Source organism: Octodon degus, unplaced genomic scaffold, assembly GCF_000260255.1.
Source record: "Octodon degus isolate 3935 unplaced genomic scaffold, OctDeg1.0 scaffold00151, whole genome shotgun sequence".
Lineage (NCBI taxonomy): Eukaryota > Metazoa > Chordata > Mammalia > Rodentia > Octodontidae > Octodon > Octodon degus.
Window position 1 is genome coordinate 616,777 of NW_004524727.1, and position 17,737 is coordinate 634,513.

Genomic DNA, 17,737 nt, shown 5'->3' on the forward strand with positions numbered 1-17,737 from the left:
CAGCCCTGATGAGTACCTTTTACAGGAGAGTGGAAACCGGGCTGGGGATGTAGCTCAGCAGCATAGTGTCAGCCTGGCAAGCACAAGGGCCTGAGTTTGATTCCTGGTACAAAAGAGTAAAAAACAAATTTAAAAAGGATGAAAAAGGATGTTTTGTCTTCCCAAACAGTCTGCCCAGGTTGCCGGGTCAAACCTGAGGGTGTCCCCAGCCTTCCTGGTGGGGCCCTTGCCCCAGGCCCATGCCTGAGGGAAGGACAGGCCAGCCAAGACAGGAAAAAGAAAGTGACAGCCTTCCCGGGCTCCACGCATGTCCTTCTGCTCTCCAGCTTTTGAGGGTAAATCCCCCTCCAGCTGCAGCATGAGGGGACAGCAGGGACAAGAGCCCACTTGTGTGGCACCAACTGCTCGACAGTATTCTGCTGATGGGTGGCAGTTTCTCCACTCTCCTGGATTTCCAAATGGGGAACTGAGACATAGAGACAAAAAGAAACCTGCCCCAGATCACACAGCCAAGTAGAAGGCACAGGTAGGGTACAAACCAGGCAGCCTGGCAGCAGAGTTTGGGATGCTGGCAGAAAGAGCACCCTAGGACAGGCAAGGAACCTCGAGTTGGAGTCCAAGCCCCATCCTTTACAGTCTATGCCCTTGGACAGAAGAGTCAGTTAATCCCTCTGTTTTGTTTTTTGACTTTTTTTTTTTTAAGACAGAGTCTTACAGTGTATTCCAGACTGGCCTCAAACTCGCAGTGAGTCTCCTGCCTCAGCCTCCTGAGTGCATAAATTACAATCGTTCCCCACCACACCAGGCTGGTGTCCCTGGTTTAGCTTTGAGTCCTGGGAACCCACACATTTCTTGGAGGCGTAGCTGGCTTGCGTCAGCCCTGGGTCACTTCTCTAAGTCCTTTCAAATTGGGAAATGCCCAAGAGGAACTGACAGGAAAATCACAGCACAGAAAGGTGCTGGCAGTGGCCCCTGCCTTGGGTCCCTAATTGCACTGTGGAAGTCCCTCGGGGCTGCCAGAGGGCTGGACAATTTCAATTCTGGCTTTTTGATTAGAAGGAAATAACTCTGGTTAATCTGCAGGTGCCTGGAAATGGCTCTAGCCCGGTGAGGTGCGTGACTAACTTACCTTCCTCTTTGGGACTGTCCCCACCCAACCTATGCAGTCCAGGTCTTGGTCCTCAAGCTTCTGTCTGAGCTCTGACAGCATTACCAGGCCCCATGGGGAGCAGCTTTCTGACTTGACCTCGTGTACCCCAGGATTCAGCAGCTCCCCTCCCCGGGAGCCCACTGCCATGGCTGCCCCGCATCAGGATGTTTAGCTGCCCAGCCAATGTCCCCTTGCTGGGTGTGGAGCCCACAGCTCCACAGCAACCCCTTTGTGTTCTCTTGTTTGTTGGGGGAAGGATCTTGCCATGTTGTTAAGTTGCCCAGTCTGAATTTGAACTTGGAATCCTCTTGTCTCAGCCACCCAGCCTGCTAGCATTACAGGCCTGTACCACTATGCCTGGTTTAGAGTTGAGTTTTTATGTTATCTTATTATTTTTTAATGTATTTTAGTACAGGGTCTATAGAGTCTCACTATGTAGATCGGACTCATAGTGATTCTCCTGCTTTTAGCCTTCCAAGAGCTAGGATTACAGGTGCGTCACCACGCCCAGCACAGCATGCCGGGATCAAACTCCAGCCTCTGCACTCTGCCTAAACAGGTGCTTTAGTCTGCTGAGCTATCTGGCTGGCCATAGATTTAATCTCAGAATGTAACCAGCCCCGACTAACATGGAAATAGCCTGCAGAGTGCATTGAATGCCAAGTTGCACAGTTAGAACAGGGACCTAGGCACCCCAGGAAATGTTCTGAGTAGGCAGAAGCACCCTCTTATGAATTCAATCAGCAAACACATCCACAGAGCCTTTTATGTTCCCTGTACTGGACCGAGGGCACCCTGGTCAGCATCAGGAGCTGGCAACACACTGCAAAGTTCACTGATTCCAGTCAGTATAAAATAAATAAATGGAAGAGGGGGCAGTACACAGAATTAGAGCAGTGAACTACATCTCCAGGCCTATCCTTCCTTCCTTCCCTCCCTCCCTCCCTCCTTCACTTCCTCCTTTTCTCCCTTCCTTCCTTCCTTCCTTCCTTCCTTCCTTCCTTCCTTCCTTCCTCCTTTCCTTTCTACCTTCCTTCCTTTTATCTATCTATCTGTCTATCTGTCTATCTATCTATCATCTATCTATCATATACCTTGGGATAAGGTCTCAATAAATTGCCTGGGCTGGACTTACTTGTGATCCTCCTGCCTCAGCCTCCTGAATAGCTGGAATGACAGGTGTGCACCACCCTTCCAGATGGTAACTGATTTCACCTCTGACTGTGTCCAAACCACTTGTATTAACTTCTCATCCACATAGGTTGCTTAGCCCAAGACAGTGTTAAGAGTCCCCCATGAAAGGCAGGACTGGCTGTCCCTTTGTGCAGCAGTTCCAGAAAGACTGGGCAGAGGTGACCTCTTAGGGTGGCTTCTAGAGCCCCGCTAATCAGGCTGTGGGGGATAGGCAGGGCAGGGGGAAGACCTAGGCACTGCCCCGCATGAAGGAAGGTGAGCAGGCTGATGGTGAGCCACCGCTGGCCTCCTGAGCAGCAAGTGCGTGAGCAGCAGTGATGGGGTGCTGTGGCAATGGGGGTTCAGCTCGGAGGGCAGCGGGAGGTGCCGTCAGGTGGCCGACAGGGTGAGGAACACCGGGGACAGCACTTTAGCAGCAGAGCATGGTCTCAGGCCTGGCTCTGCTCTGTGACCTAGGGCATGCCAACTCACCTTTCTGAATCTCAGAGGGGACACAAATGACCTCTTTGCTCTGCTGCCTCAAAGGAGACCAAGTGTGATGCTGGGACCCCTGAAAACTGCTGAACTGTGTGAAAGCATTTAAAACACTCTGAGGATAGAGGAATGGTGACTTCATTCATTCATTCATTCATTCATTCATTCATTCATTCATTCTGGGGTTTTTTGAGACTGCGTCTCACTACGTAGGCTAGACTGGTCCCAAACCCAAGAGCTTCCTACCTCAGCTTCCTGACTGCTGAGATGGGAGACATGCACTATCACCCCTGGCAGGAAGAGTGACTCTACACTAGGATGTCAGAGTCCTTAAATGCTTCTTGGAAACTATAGAAAAAAACAGAATTGGGGCCCGTGATGGCAATGACTGATCAGGGCTCAGTTGGCCCCCAGACCACCACACTGGGGTCAAATAGAACACACACTTCTCTTCCCATTCCTGCCCTGCCCTCCCAAAGCACCTGTCAAGGAGGAAGGACACAAGCAAATTTTCTCTGTTCCAGAAAGCAGAAGGTAGTTATCTAGCCTGGAAACTGCTCCTGGGATGATCAATAGAGCTGTTACTGAGTCTCGGGCCAAGACCTTGCCTGGTTTGATACCACCCACTTGGCTGGACCATCCCTGTCTCCACCCTGTCCTCCTGGGGCCCCAGGTCTGAGCGCATCCCACACTGTCACATCTGGGTTCCGCATGCTCTGTGGACTCAAAACAGCTCTGCTGCAAGCTGTGGAGACTCCTCGGTGTCCTCCCAGCCTGGTCCTCTAGTTTGCAGCTTTTGCTAAGTCATTTGGGCTCAGGAAGTAACTCCTTAAATCCAGAACCTTAACAGCAGAGGATGAGAAAAGTGCCCTTTGATGCCCAGTGAGTCTTCGGTGGGTCACTTGTGACAGCAATATAGTCCTCTGAGGTCATGAGCCACTGGAGCAGAGAGACATAGTTGTTTTAGAATATTTGGATGAAACTCTTTGCTTCCATAGATATATATTTTTTCCTAGACATCATGATGTAGCCAGGAAACGGGGAGAGGTAGGATGAAGGCCATGTCCACTCCTGGCTGCTCCCAGGGAGAAGTCACGGCTCAGGTGGCCAGATTCTCATGCCTGGCCAGGTGGGCATGATATGTAACACGTGAAGAAGACCCTGGAGTGCCCTCTTCAATAATGGGCTGCTCCAGACCGAGGGAGAGCTAGTGTTACCCTGTTTGAAGCCAGGTGTGATGACGCATGCCTGGAATCCCAGCACTCCAGCAGGCTGAGGCAAGAGGACAATCAAGAGTTTGAGGCCAGACTGGGCTACACAGTGAGTTCAAAGCCAGCCTGAACTACATAGCGAGACCCTGTCTCACAAAAAAAAAAAAAAAAAAAAAAAACCTCAGGGCTGGAGATAGAGCTCAGTGGCACGGTGCCTGCCAAGCATGGAGTTCTGAGTTCAATTACTGTGTATTAAAACACTAAACAAAAAACAAGCAAAAAAAAAAGCCCTGTTCATCACAAGAAGCAATTTAGTGTGAAAGGATAACTATCAGGATGCATCTGATGATTCTTTTATCCACTTACTAAATTCTGTTCAGCTGCAGATTATGAACATTTTAAAAAGTTTAAGTGATCCAGGGGGCAGAGCATTTGGGAAGGCATAATAAATTTTCATTTCAGGGAACTAACCTCATAGACATCCATATTCAGACCATGCTAACGCAGCCCTGGCAACATGGCTGAGCATAGAACCCAGGGACAGAATCCAGACCCAGCTTTCCCTGGGAAGAGGTGGAAGAGCCTGAGAGCCAAGGGCTGCTTCACCAGCCCTGCCCTTCCGACCACATTTCATCCTGCACAGTCTCCAGGCCCCACCAGTGAGACCTGCTAGGATGATTGACAGAGGAGCTGGCCTCTCTGCTGCCTGCCAAAGAATGTGTTTCGTGGCTTACTTCCTGGAAAGATCAAGTCGAACATGGCTTTCACACTGCAGGTTGCTCTGCTCATTCTCAGCCCTCCCTCACATGTGCTGCAGGGTGTGGGGTGACTTGCTTGCCTCTTACATCACTGACCACTGGGCCAGGGGCCAGGATTCCTCAGCGGCTTCTTTGTGAGTCTGAGCCAGGAGCAATCCTGTGCATTAGATCTGTGCTCTCCTCTCCAGCTTCCCCACTGCCTGATGACTGCGTGGTCCTGAGACTCAGCGCTAGAGAGCAGCTTTGAGAGCTACCACTGCGCGGCATGGGGATGGTGGATCTCAGCCCCCTGCCTGTGTTTCCCCTTCCCATCTGGTCCAGTTCAGTGTCCCCTCTCCAAGGACCCACCCTGCTTCCTGGCAGTCATGCATGGGCTCACTCTTCTCTTAACTCCTGCAAGCATCATGGGTATCTCTTCTGGGGCCCCTTCTTACATTCTTTTTTTCTTGTTTGCTTGAGACAGGGTCTAGTTATATAGTTCAGGCTGCACCTGAACTCACCATGTAGCTCAGGCTGGCTTCACACTAGAGGCGCTCCTCCTGCCTCCACCTCCTGACTACTGAGATTCCAAGTATGTGCTCACTTTTCATTCTGTTGCAGGGGTCGAGTCTTTCTCTACACATCGGCCTCTCCTGATGGGTTCTTAGTCCTTGGAAGGCCAGCACCCACTGTGGAATCCCAGTTTTATGTGTCCTAAATGTGCATCTCTAAGCACAGGACAATTGCTTCTCGGCCTTTCGGCTGAGATCCAGTGTCGTATCTAAGTGCAGGACATTGCCTTTTTTGTTTTTTTTAAAACTGTGAGATGGGAATTGCAATATGTCTATTTAAGGATTTGTGACAATATAGGGTATCAAGTCAATGACACATTGCCAGACACAAAAATGACATTCCAGGGCCAATGAGACAGCTTATCAGACTAAAAGTGCCTGCTTAGGCAAGTGCAGGGACCAGGGTTTGATCCCTGGCACCACATGCCACGTTGGTCCTGACCCCAGGCACACTAAGCCAGCCACTGAAACTGGGCATGGTGGCACATGCCTGCAATCCTGGCAAAAACAGGAGGATCACTATAAGTCTAAGCTGCATAGGGAGACCCCACACAAAATACATTTTTTTAAAAAAAAGACATTCCATAAATACACTAAGGGAGGGGCTGGGGAGATGGCTCAGTAGAACAAGCACTTGCCTGGCAAGCACAAGGGCCTGAGTTCAATCCCCAGTTCCACCAATAAATAAATAAATAAATAAATACACTAAGCGAATGGGTGGAGGATTGGGTGACTTGGCACTGTTTCCTCTGCCCTAGGTTTGGGACATCCCTGGGTGCTCAACACACAGGTGATACAGAGGTGACTGTGTCACCTCTGGGTGCCCAGCTCCAAGGGATCAGGCCTGAGGCTCACTTGCCATGGTCACCTTCTCTGAGCTGGAGTGGGAGCTGACAGGAGCTGTGATGGAGGAAGGGATGAAACAGTTAAGTGAGATTGTGTCTGGGCAGGTGTGTGAGGTTCTGGAACAAACAGGCTGGAAAGTCAGGCAATCTGGACCCCAAAGGGCCTTGGGTGGCACACGTTAAGGAATTGGGGTTTTTATCCACAGATGTTAGAAAGACATGGAAAAGGATTTTTTTTTTTTTAAAGGGAACCCTCTACTAAGTTTATATTTTTTCTTGCATGGGGTTTTGAGCCCAGGACCTTCCCACTGAGTTACATCTTATCTTTTTCTAATTTTTTTTTTAATTTTTCAGGCAGGATATTGCAAAGTCCCTAAGTTACTCAGGCTGGGCTAGAATCTACAATCTTCCTCCTCAGCCTTCCAGAGTGCTGGGATTCCAGGTGTGCACCACTGCACCCGGCATAGAGTTGCACATGTGGAGAATCACATTTGGAACAGCAACTCTGGCACCCACACAATGAGGCGGACTGAAGTGCTGTCTGTACTGGAGATGGGAGTAGGTTGTGAGGCCGTTTGCCACACAGGAATGAGGCCCAGCCTGATGTGGACTGAGGCAGGATGTGAAGGGGAGACGGTGATGTGGGTAATAAACAAAGGGAATCATTAAAGATGCAGGTACTTCTGGGATCTTGGGCTGAAGGAGGAAAAGGCTTCTGGGATGACGTCAAAGCTTTGGGCTGGGCAACTGCAGGAGAAGAAATGAGTAGTTCCTGGGGTGGGCAATCCATGTTCACTGGGGTCTCCATCAGGCAAAGCACACCTTCTTGTGCCTCTACTTAGCCTTGCTGAGCAAGGGGCTGTGGCCTCTTCTGCCTGTGGGCACCCTGGGGCTCAGGCCCTTGGCTGTAGCACTGCAACTTCCCTCTGGTCCCCAGCAGTGAGTACATTCCACAGGGAGTGCCCTTTGCTCCCAGGGCAGGCTGGACTGCCGTGCCACATCATGGGCAGGGCACAAAGTTGGCACTGGCCAGCTGGCACTCCTGCCAGCAATTGCTTGGTCATTGCTTGGCTGTGCTCCATGTCCAGTTAAGTCCTCAGATTGACCCAGTGTGCCCAACTGGCTGTTTCCACAGGGCTGGCAGAGTCAAGGACCTTCCTGCCACCTTCAGGATTCTGCCCAGGACAGCATTCAGGGCCAGCTGCTGGTGGGAACTGGGAGCCCTCAGATTTGAATAGAGCCAAGCAAGTTGCAGAGCTCTTTTCTTGGCATCTGTCAGTGAGCCTCACCAAAATGCAAGGTGGGGCTAGCCAGGGAGGTCAGTGCTGGCTGCAAACCAAAACTGGTGGCAGAGTCCAGGAGAGGAAGGACGGGGGCATGGGAGCCAGTGCAACCAGGGCACACCGTTTATAAAATATCAACAGGCAAAAGAAACTTTGGGGCGAAGTGCCTGGCCCTGCATCCAAAGGGGGTGCACTGCATTCAGGGCTCTGACGTGTGACCCCTGGCAGCCTGCACAGTTCACAGAAAGACCCTCCGTGGCACTGTGAGGGCTCTGGAGAGCAGCTCAGAAGCTCTGTACATGTGGCCATGCAGACACCAGGAATTCCATAGAGCTGAGAAAATGAGGTCGCTACAAAGCCATGATGTCTGTGACTAAGGACTCTTACTTCTGCTTTGAGGCAGGAAATATCCTCAGCCCAGTCTGGCAAGCCCACTCCTCCCTGGTGACAGCACTTTCAGAAGGAGTAGCAGACACTTTCAGATCCCTCGGGAACAGTTTTGCTCCTGAATCGTGAATCATCATTTTGGAACTAGTTGCCTGCCACTGGGAGGGCCTCGCTTGCCTATGAATTCACTTGCAGTAGGGCAGGAAAGCTGTGAGCTTTGGTCTTGAGCTTTTCCTCTGTTGTGCATGGCTGGCATTCAAAATGTCACCTAGAAGGCTCATAGTGTTGATGGCTCAGCTGCCAGTTGATGGACAATTGGAAAGTAACCGTAAGCTCTGACTTCCCTGGTGGAGTAACCCATGGAGGAGCACACAGGTCAAAGGGCATCTTATGAGATGGGGACTGACTACATGAAGCAGGTCCCTGGGGAAATGGGGTTGATGGTACTGTCTGCCCCCAGTCTTTTCCTTTTTGTTATTTTCCCTTCTCTCTGCTTCTAGGCTGTCGTGAGGTGAGCAGCCTTCCTTTGCCATACCCTTCCACCACGCTGTTGTGTCAGCACAGGCCCTAAGTAACCCTGCTGCCTACCCATGGACTGAATCTCTGAAACCATGGGTCAAAATAAATCTTCCTCCTTAGATTTGGTTTATGTTAGGTATTTTGTCACAAATACAAGAATGTGATGAACCCATCCTCAAAAATGCCATATAAAACTTCAAAGAATTGCTTTATCTAAAATTTCTTGCAATGCCATCGGAAATAGAGACTTCCCGGTCCCTTCTGGTAGGTTTTTGTTTGTTTGGTTTTTTTTGCAGTACCAGAGATCAAACTTGGGACCTTGTGCTTGCCAGGCAAGCACTCATGCTACTGAGCTATATCCCTGGCAACGTCCCTTCAAAGCAGATGGATTTTGTAAGCCTATCTTGGAATTGGAGTTTTAAAAGGATCTTTGGAAATCTTTGACTTGAAAAATAGCAATGCTTTGAGCCCAGGGTCACTGGAAGGGACATGGGCCCAGTCAGGGTCACTGCCACCGAAGTCCCAACAATAGGGAGGAGATGCTGGTCTAACGGTTATAGGAATCTGGGGGTGGAAGAGGCCAGTGTCGGGCATGAGGATAGGGAAGAAGGCTCCGGGGGAAAGAGGTTCCCAGAACAGGTTGAGGGATGAGGATTTTGCCAACCATCCACAGTTCTTCAGAGTTCTTTCTTTTTCTTTTTCTTCCTTCCTTCCTTCCTTCCTTCCTTCCTTCCTTCCTTCCTTCCTTCCTTCCTTCCTTTTTTAAATGCATTTGGTACAGGGTCTACAGGATCTCACTATGTAGATCAGACTTGTAGTGATTCTCCTGTTTTCAGGATTACAGGTGCATGGGATTACAGGTGCATGCCACCATGCCCAGTCCCATTCACCATCTCTACATGCCCCGGGGGCAGGACTGGCATGGCACACAGGAGATCAAACCCCAGCCACTGTCCTCTACCTAAGTAGGCATTTTAGTCTGCTGAGCTATCTGGCTGGCCCTTCTTTTTTTTTAAAAAAAAAAAATTATGTATGTATGTATGCATTTATTTATTTGGTACAGGGTCTTGCTACACAGCTCAGACTCACAGTGATCCTCTTGTCTCAGCCTCCCCAGCACTGGGATTACAACCATGTGCCACCACACTCAGTTTCGGTGGCTGGCTTGGCACAGGGCTGGCACAGCATGTGGTACTGGGGATTGAACACAGGTCCTTGCACTTGCCAGGCAGGTGCTTAGACTGCTGAGCTATCTCCCCAGCCTTCTTCAGAGTTCTTGAGAAGATAATCCCTGGATAAAAGAAGGGGGTGAGAGAAAAATATAGTGTCAGTTTTAATTTTTAAAAATTATTATGAAAAAAATGATTATGTACCGACATGTAGTGGCATATATGCATCTTTCTGCCACATCTGTAATCCCAGCACTTAGGAAGTAAGGCAGAAGGATTGCTGTAAGTCTGAGGCCAGCCTGGGCTACAAAGTAAGTTTAAGTCTAGCCTGAACTGCATAGCAAAACCCTATCTCAAAAAAGAGAACAAAAAATTATTACAGTAAAAGACACATTGCCATGAATCTCTCTTAAAATCTTCTGCTTCATGATGAATATATTTATCATCCTTGCCACTTCCTGCAGCAGCTCTGGAATCCTCTTTCTTGAGGGTCTTTGCCAGATATGGTCACCAATACATCGAGTACTGCTGCCTAGCACCACCCACAGAAAGGCAGGCTCACAAAAACATGACACTGTGTCCTTAGTCACTGGATCCAGCACCATGTGACTTCTGGCTCTTCCCCCAAATCAAAATGACCATGAAAGGCAAATGTTTTGAATCCATCAGGACATTGAGGCAGCCAGGAGAGCAGTTAAAAGACACTGAGGAAAGAGAACTCTACAGCCACTGTAGAAAGTGGCAAGGATGATGGGATGAGTGTGTTCAAAGCAAGCGGGAGGATTCTGAGGGTTATTCGTGACAACTCCTGTACAATACTTTTTAAAAATGTAAACACTCACCATATTTTTGCTAACAGTTTGCATGTCCTAAATAAAGCTGCTGTTGCTCAGATGAGCCATGGCACAGGACTCTTGGACAGGACTCATTTGGGACTGTGACAGCCTAAAATCTACCAGACAGCTTAGAGAGATGGGAGAAGATCTATTTAAGGGCAGGTTTAGGGGCCCATCTTAGACCATCAGGGCTGCAGATAGAGGCTGTGCAGTGCAGCACCAGCGTGTCCTTGGGTCACCCTGTGCCCTGCTCTGTGGCCTGACAGAGGCCTCTCTGATGGCCATTTGAGGTAGTAAGATTGAGCACATCAGCAGCCACAAATTTTATCCCATCCCAAGTCCTCAAGGCCACAGATCCTGGCTCACGGGACATCACCCATGAATAAGGGCTGAATATATTTGATGGATCCCTTGGTATCACTTGATTGGTTCCAGCTCCTGGCTTTCTAATGGAGGTGACTGATCAGACTCTGCAGTGAGACCTATGCCACGCAGACACTGCACCACTGAGCTAAATCCCTGGGGCCCAGGTTTGGATTTTTGAGACAGGGTCTCACTATGTAGTTCAGACTGGACTTGAACTTGTGGAGGAACCTCCTGCTTCAACCTCCTGAGTGCTGGGATTACAGGTGTGCACTGCCATATCCAGCATTCATATCTTCTTCTTCTTTTTTTTTTTTTTTTTGGTGGAGCCCTTGCACTTGCCAGGCAAGTGTTTATTCTACTGAGCTATCTCCCTGGCCCCATCATATCTTCTTTACAGAAACTCTTTGGATCAGTTGCACATTTCTGTAGTTTTTGTTTTTTTAATTATTATTATTATTTATTAATTTATTTATTTTGGCAGCACTGGGGATTGAACTCAGGCCCTTGCACTTGCCAGGGAAGTGCTTATTCCACTGAGCCATCTCCCCAGGCCCTGTTTTTTTAATTATTGAGTTGTAGGAATTCTTTATATATTCTAGATACAAGTCCCTTATCAGACAGCTCATTACAAACAGTATTTGATTACTGTGAGGCTTCAATTCACCAATTAAAAGAAACAGTCTAGCAGAGTGGATCACGAAACAAAAGCTAGGGGCTGGGGAAATAGCTCAGAGGTCTAAGTGCCTGCCTGGCAAGCTCAAGGACCTCCCGTTCAATCTGGTTCGATCCCCAGTACTGCATGCCATGCCAGCCCTGTGCCATTGTGGCCACTGAAAGCAGGCATGGTAGCACATGCCTATAATCCCAGAGCTGGGGAGGCTGAGATGGGAGGATCACTATGAGTCCAAGCTGTGTAGCGATTAGTACAAAATAAATAAATCTTTCTAAAAAAGAAAAAAAGCCAACAATATACTGTATACAAGAAACACATTGAACTCAAAAGGAAATCTGTAAGCTGAAAGTCAAAGGATGAAGAAATTTTAAATGTCAGGCAAACCATGGTAGCCCTCTGCCTTGTAAGAAAAACACAAGGAGCTCAGGAGGGGAGCACAACATGTCCCCATTCACATCTTCAGGATCAGCTCACACCACCTCCCCCTTGTCGCACTGCTCCTGCTCATGTCTGCTGGGCTGCTGCCCCAGGACCTTTGCACTTGCTGCCCCTTGGAAGCCCCCTTCCTCCGAGTTTGCTCTGCTGCTCCTCTTCATTCCAGACTCACCTCAAACGTTGCCTCCTCCAAGAGCACTTCCTGATTGCACTCTATAATGCAGCTGTTCCCCATTTCACCCACATACTCTATGTCACCCTATTTGGTGTCTTTCAATAGGACTTACCTGAAGTCATTATATTTTTGTGTGTATTACTATATATGTTCCTCTGCTAGAATCTAAGTTTTATTATACCCACGACCTCTGGCTTATTCACCAGCACATCTTAGTTTTGGGAACAGTGCTTGGACTATATAGTAAGTGCTTCATGGTATAATAAGGTAGCAACTAGACAGACTATTTCATAGCAGAGAACTTCAAAAAGGAAAGGAACCTTCAGAAATCTTAGGATCAAGAAGAACCTCAACCTTTGGAGTCTGATTGCATCCCAATATTTTCCATGCTAGGTAGTCAAAGAGTGAGAAGTCTTTTCTTGTGGTCTTTCCACATGGTCTCTCTATATTAGAAAATGCTTCTCAATGTTAAAGGGCCATCAGGTACCCCAGGGATCTTGTTAAGTCTTATCCAGACCCAACTGTAGGATAAGGGCTAGAGAGAGGGTCTGCATTTGTACCGCTTTCAGGTGCTGCTGCCATCTGGGAACTATTCTTTAACTAGCAAGGGTTAAGGGGCAGGAGCTCTTTTGTGTATATGTGGCAGTGTCATATTGCTACCAGGCTGCAAGCGACACCACAAGAAAGTGCTTAAATCCCTCTGCACTGATCTTTCCCCACATACTTGAGCAGCCAGTGGAAAATCCATCATGTGAAAAAGCCCACTGGGATAGCACATCAACCAAGGCCTTTCTTCCTATTGCATCCATGTCTTCTCTCACTTTCTATGCTAAAAGATAAGCACCTCCATGCAGTCCAATTCTGCTAACATTTATGCAGCACCCACTGTGTGCTTGCCCTATTGTTCAGCTACAGGTACAAAGGCAAATGAAACGTCTGCACTTTTCCCAGGAGCATGATCTGCAGCTGGGCATGATACAAGGGAACACAAGTTCTAGTCTGGACCTCATGTGAACATTTCTAATGCACACATCAGGGGGCTTTGGACAAAGTGGGGCAAGTGATTTCCCAAGTGAAGTTAAGACTTGTTAGGGGCCAGGGAGATGGCTCAATAGAATAAACACTTCCCTGGCAAGTGCAAGGGCTTGAGTTCAATCCCCAGTTCTACAAAAAAAAAAAAAAAAAAAAAAAAAAAAAAAGATGGACTTGTTCAATGAAATAAATGTTGCAAAAGCAAAAAAACAATGACCTCATGGGACAATGAGAATGGCCAGGGAGGCAGGCAGGAACAGACATGTGTCCCAGGGCCCTAAGCACTGGGGACTGGTACTGTGTTCCACATCCTCACCAAAGTCCTCCAAGATGCAACCAAAGCTCCTTGGAACCAGAAGAGGGACAGCTTATTTTGCCTCAGGGTTACTGAAAGATGAAAATGTCTTCAACCTTGGGTTAAGACTTACAATTGGTCTTGAAAGACACTCGGAAGTTTCCAAGTGAAGAGGAAGAGCGTCTCCAGGAGAGGACGTGAGCACCTCTCGAGGTGTTCGTGACTGCTAGGAGCTGCCTTGGGGGCAGTGTGTGGCCCTTTCTAAGCCCACATAGGACTACACATATTTTAGCATGTGGGCCACTGTGTGTCTATCACAACCTCTCAGCTCTGCTAACAGGGATGACAGGTAAGTGGAGGTAGGGTGAGGCTACATGCCAGGGAAACCCGATCTCCTGCATGCCTTAGTGCCCGAGTTTTCACATGTCACAAAATCTGCTGCTGCTGAGTTTTTCCAGTCAGCAGGAAAGATCCAACTCATCTTAGTTCAGGGCACTAGAAAGACAGTCTGCGTTTACTCCTGGGTCAGAGCATATTTGGGGGGAGGGTGACAGACCGGAAGCTGGGGAAGAGGCCAACAGACTAACCAAGGAGGTGAAACTTTATCTGATGGCCAATAGGAAACCACAGGACACTCTTTAGCCCTAAAATAATTCAGAAGAGAGAGGGGTACTTCCGGCCCATCTAAGGGGTGGGCCCTCAAAACCTCAAAATGGATCTACACAGGGGGGTGTGGTGGCTGACTCAGGAAAGTAATTTACTGCAAGCACTGTTTAAAAGACTTAGTGAGCCCATTTATATAAAAGGTGCTAATTAATTTTTTTCTGCTTTTTCATTAAAACAGCCCCCACCTACTGCTGGCACTTGTTTGTGTTATTCCAAGTACTTAAAAATAACAAACGGCATTTTCTTAATTACTCCAAGGCAAATAATATTTATTAACACAAGTCGCCTTGGCTCAGACAATCCAGTTTATCAAGGTTTTACGCTATATGTGTTTGTTTCTTCAAGCATGACTCAGAGTTGGAAAGTCCAAAGCTGTCCTCTGGGCAGGGAAGATGCAATTATACTCGACAGTGCACTGGTGTTAGGGTTTAGATAACAAGTGGGCCTCAAAACTCTCATCTTGTCAGAGTGGGACTTTAGGAAGGTGATTGGATCAGAGGGACACACACCTCCTCATGGATTTACCCGCTGATAAATTCATAACTCAATGCACTGTTAGGAGGCAGAGCCTGGTTGGAAGGGGTTACCAGGGTGTGACCTAGGCTGGTTTATCTCTTTTCCCAGCTCCTCCCTTCACTCTCTCTGCTTCCTGGTCACCATGCTGGGTACAGTTTTGCTTGGCCCAGACTCTAGAACCATGCTGTTTCTGCACTGGAGCCAGCTGCCCATGGACTAAAACTTGTGAAGATGTCAGCCAAAATAAACCTTTCCTCCTCTAAGTCATGGGTGTCGCACATTGTGTCCCAGTAAGGAAAAAGGGACTAGGATAGCTGGTAAATATTTAACAACCTGCTGTGTGAAGAAAAATTGAGCCTTACATAAATACGTTTTAATTTATATTGATTTTAAGGATGTAATTTATAAATAATCACAAGTAACACACTATACTTTATTGTAAATTCTATAGAGCTAATTGATTTGTACAGAACGGTTGCATTGATTTTTGCCCATTGCTTGTATTCACTGCCAACCTGAGTCTGCAGTTTAGTCATGGTTTGACAAAGTAAGAAAATGTATAGATGTTTATGACCCAACTCAGCAAAGAAGTTGCTCTTGTCACTAATAAATGGGTGTAGCAAGAACCAAATGCTGGCTGACACTTGTTTACATTAATGAGTGAGATGAAGTGGGACAGCAAACATGTGTTGTGACTTCACTCATCTGCCAACACATAGAGTCTCTGCCATATCACAGAATAGTTGGCAAATATGGGAAGAATAGTCCCTCAAACTTTTCATGACTCGCGTTATAATGGCTGTTGGCATGACCCATATTTCATCACAATCCGCATTATTAATTAACCCTTTCTCTGTCATTTACTTTATTCAACTGGACATCTACAAAGCAATAGATCAAGGCATGATCAGTAGCATTTATTAATTGTCTGGAGTGAATGCTCCTACTGTGGATAATCTAAGGGTGCCAGAATATGGGATGGCAAAGAGATATGTGAAGAACACCATCCTATGGTATTTCTGCTTAGCAGATGCAGAACTAATCTGCAACATTCTTGAAAATGTGACAGCTGGCTCTAGAGCCAGTAGGACTGATTATACCTCATTATCTAGAATTGCTCCTTGTACTTCATTTCTGAGGGTGGAAAAACTTCGTTAAAACAAAAGCAAACAGCCCTCAAGTGCCTTTCCATAAAGTTAATATGAATAAATCTGCTTGTCATCTATTTTCAAAAATTAGTTCTCGATGTCACCTAGAACACACCCATTCTCAAATATCTAGGACTGGTCACTGGACTTTTCGTAGTAATATGGTGCCGCTGCTATTTGCCCTGTGTGTCCAAACTAACATAAAATGTGTTAAGTTTCTATCTAGATGTTCCCCGAAAGCTTCCTGCACTCATAGGTGGAGCAGGGTGACTGGATCATGGTGGTGTGATACACTAGATCACTCCATTGACAAGCTTACAGCTTAACGTGGCACTGGGAGGTGGAGCCTGGTGGAGGGTGGTCCTGGGGGTGTGGTGTGGAAGGGTTCCTCGCCCTCCCTGCTCCTGCCTTCTCTCTGCTTCCTGTGCCCCATGCTCTGAGCAGCTTGCCTCCACCAGGCCCCTGTACCACGCTGTTCCTTTTTTTTTTTTAATCTGGTACAGGGTCTCACTACGCAGCTCAGACTTATAATGATCCCCCTGTTTTCAGCCTCCCAGTGCTGGGATTAAAGGTGTCTGCCACCATTCAGGTCTCAGTGCCCAGTTCAGTGTGCCTGAGGTGACATGTAGTGCTAGGGATCAAACCCTATCCCTGTGCTTGCCTAAGAAGGCACTTAGGCTTAGCCCACTGAGCTATCTCACTGGCCCTTTTTTGGAGCCTGCTGAACTTGCACTGAAACAGGAGCCAAAATAAACCTCCCCTCCCTTTAAGTTTATGGTCTAACCATAGGGAAGTAGCTAAGACAACATGGATAAGGGAGCCAAGCACACACCTGTAATTCCAACACCCTGGGATGCTGAGGTAGGGTTGCATATTCCAGCCCAGACCTGGGCAATTTAGCAAGTTAGTGAGAAACTGTATCAAAATGAAAAATTAAACAAAAGGCTGAGGATGCAGCTCAGGCCCTAGGTTCAATCACTAACACTTGAATAAAAAAGAAGTACCAAAGAGAAATTCATGGATAATGGGATCATGAAAGCAGAAGAGAGATCAGACTTAGAAAAGAGCGTAGGACTTTAAGCTCCCCCTTGTTTAGCAAGTGAGTGAAATCCAGGGAGGTGATTTACTTATCACAGATAAGCAAAGGTGACAGCAAAATCTAAGCTTTTTTAGGGTCCCTTCCACAACACTGTTTACTTTGGAAGAGAGCAAGAAACTTCTGACTGTGTCCACAGCATGACTACGGGGTTTTTCACATTGTTTCTGTTTTATTATACTCTTTGCCACAGTTCCTTCAAGGTACAGATATTTCTATTCCAAGAATAAGCAACTGGGAGTAAGAGAACTGGACAAGTCTTGTGGTAAGCCAGCCAACTTGAGCAAATTTCAGAGTTAAGATATTTTACACTTTGACCTGAGGGTAAAACAAACAAACAAACAAACAAACAAACAAACTCAGGTTTGCCTGAGCCTTTGGAGGTACAAAATGCCTTTGAAAATGGATTATTTGCCTATCTGTTAGCTGCTGAAATTTTGTCATTCCTCCCCCCATCAGCTTTCTTTGCTGTGACATAATACCCGAGGTGAGTCAACTTGCAGGAGGAAAGGTTTATTCCAGCTCAGGATATTAGAGGTTCAGTCTATGATCTCTTTGCTCTCTTGCTTTTTGGTATGTGTTGAGAGGCCACAAGAGGAAGGGGCTGGGATTCTCATAAACTCTTCAAGGGCATGACCTCCATAACATATTCCCCCCATCTGGGCCTTGCCTCCTGAAGTTTTACAACCTCTGACCCTAAAACAGGGAACTTTATAAACAAAAGATTACAAAGCCCTTGCTGCTTTGTGGAGCAACCCTTCAACACACTAGCCTTTAAAAGATATTTAAAGGGCCAGCCAAATAGCTCAGCGGATTAAAGCACTTGCAAGGAGGTGCAGGGGCCAGAGGTTCAATCCCTGGGCCTGCTGTGCTGGCCCTGCCCCCGGGCATGCTGAGACAGCGATTGAGACTGGGCGGGGTGGCGCATGCCTGTAATCCCAGCACTTGGGAGGCTGTA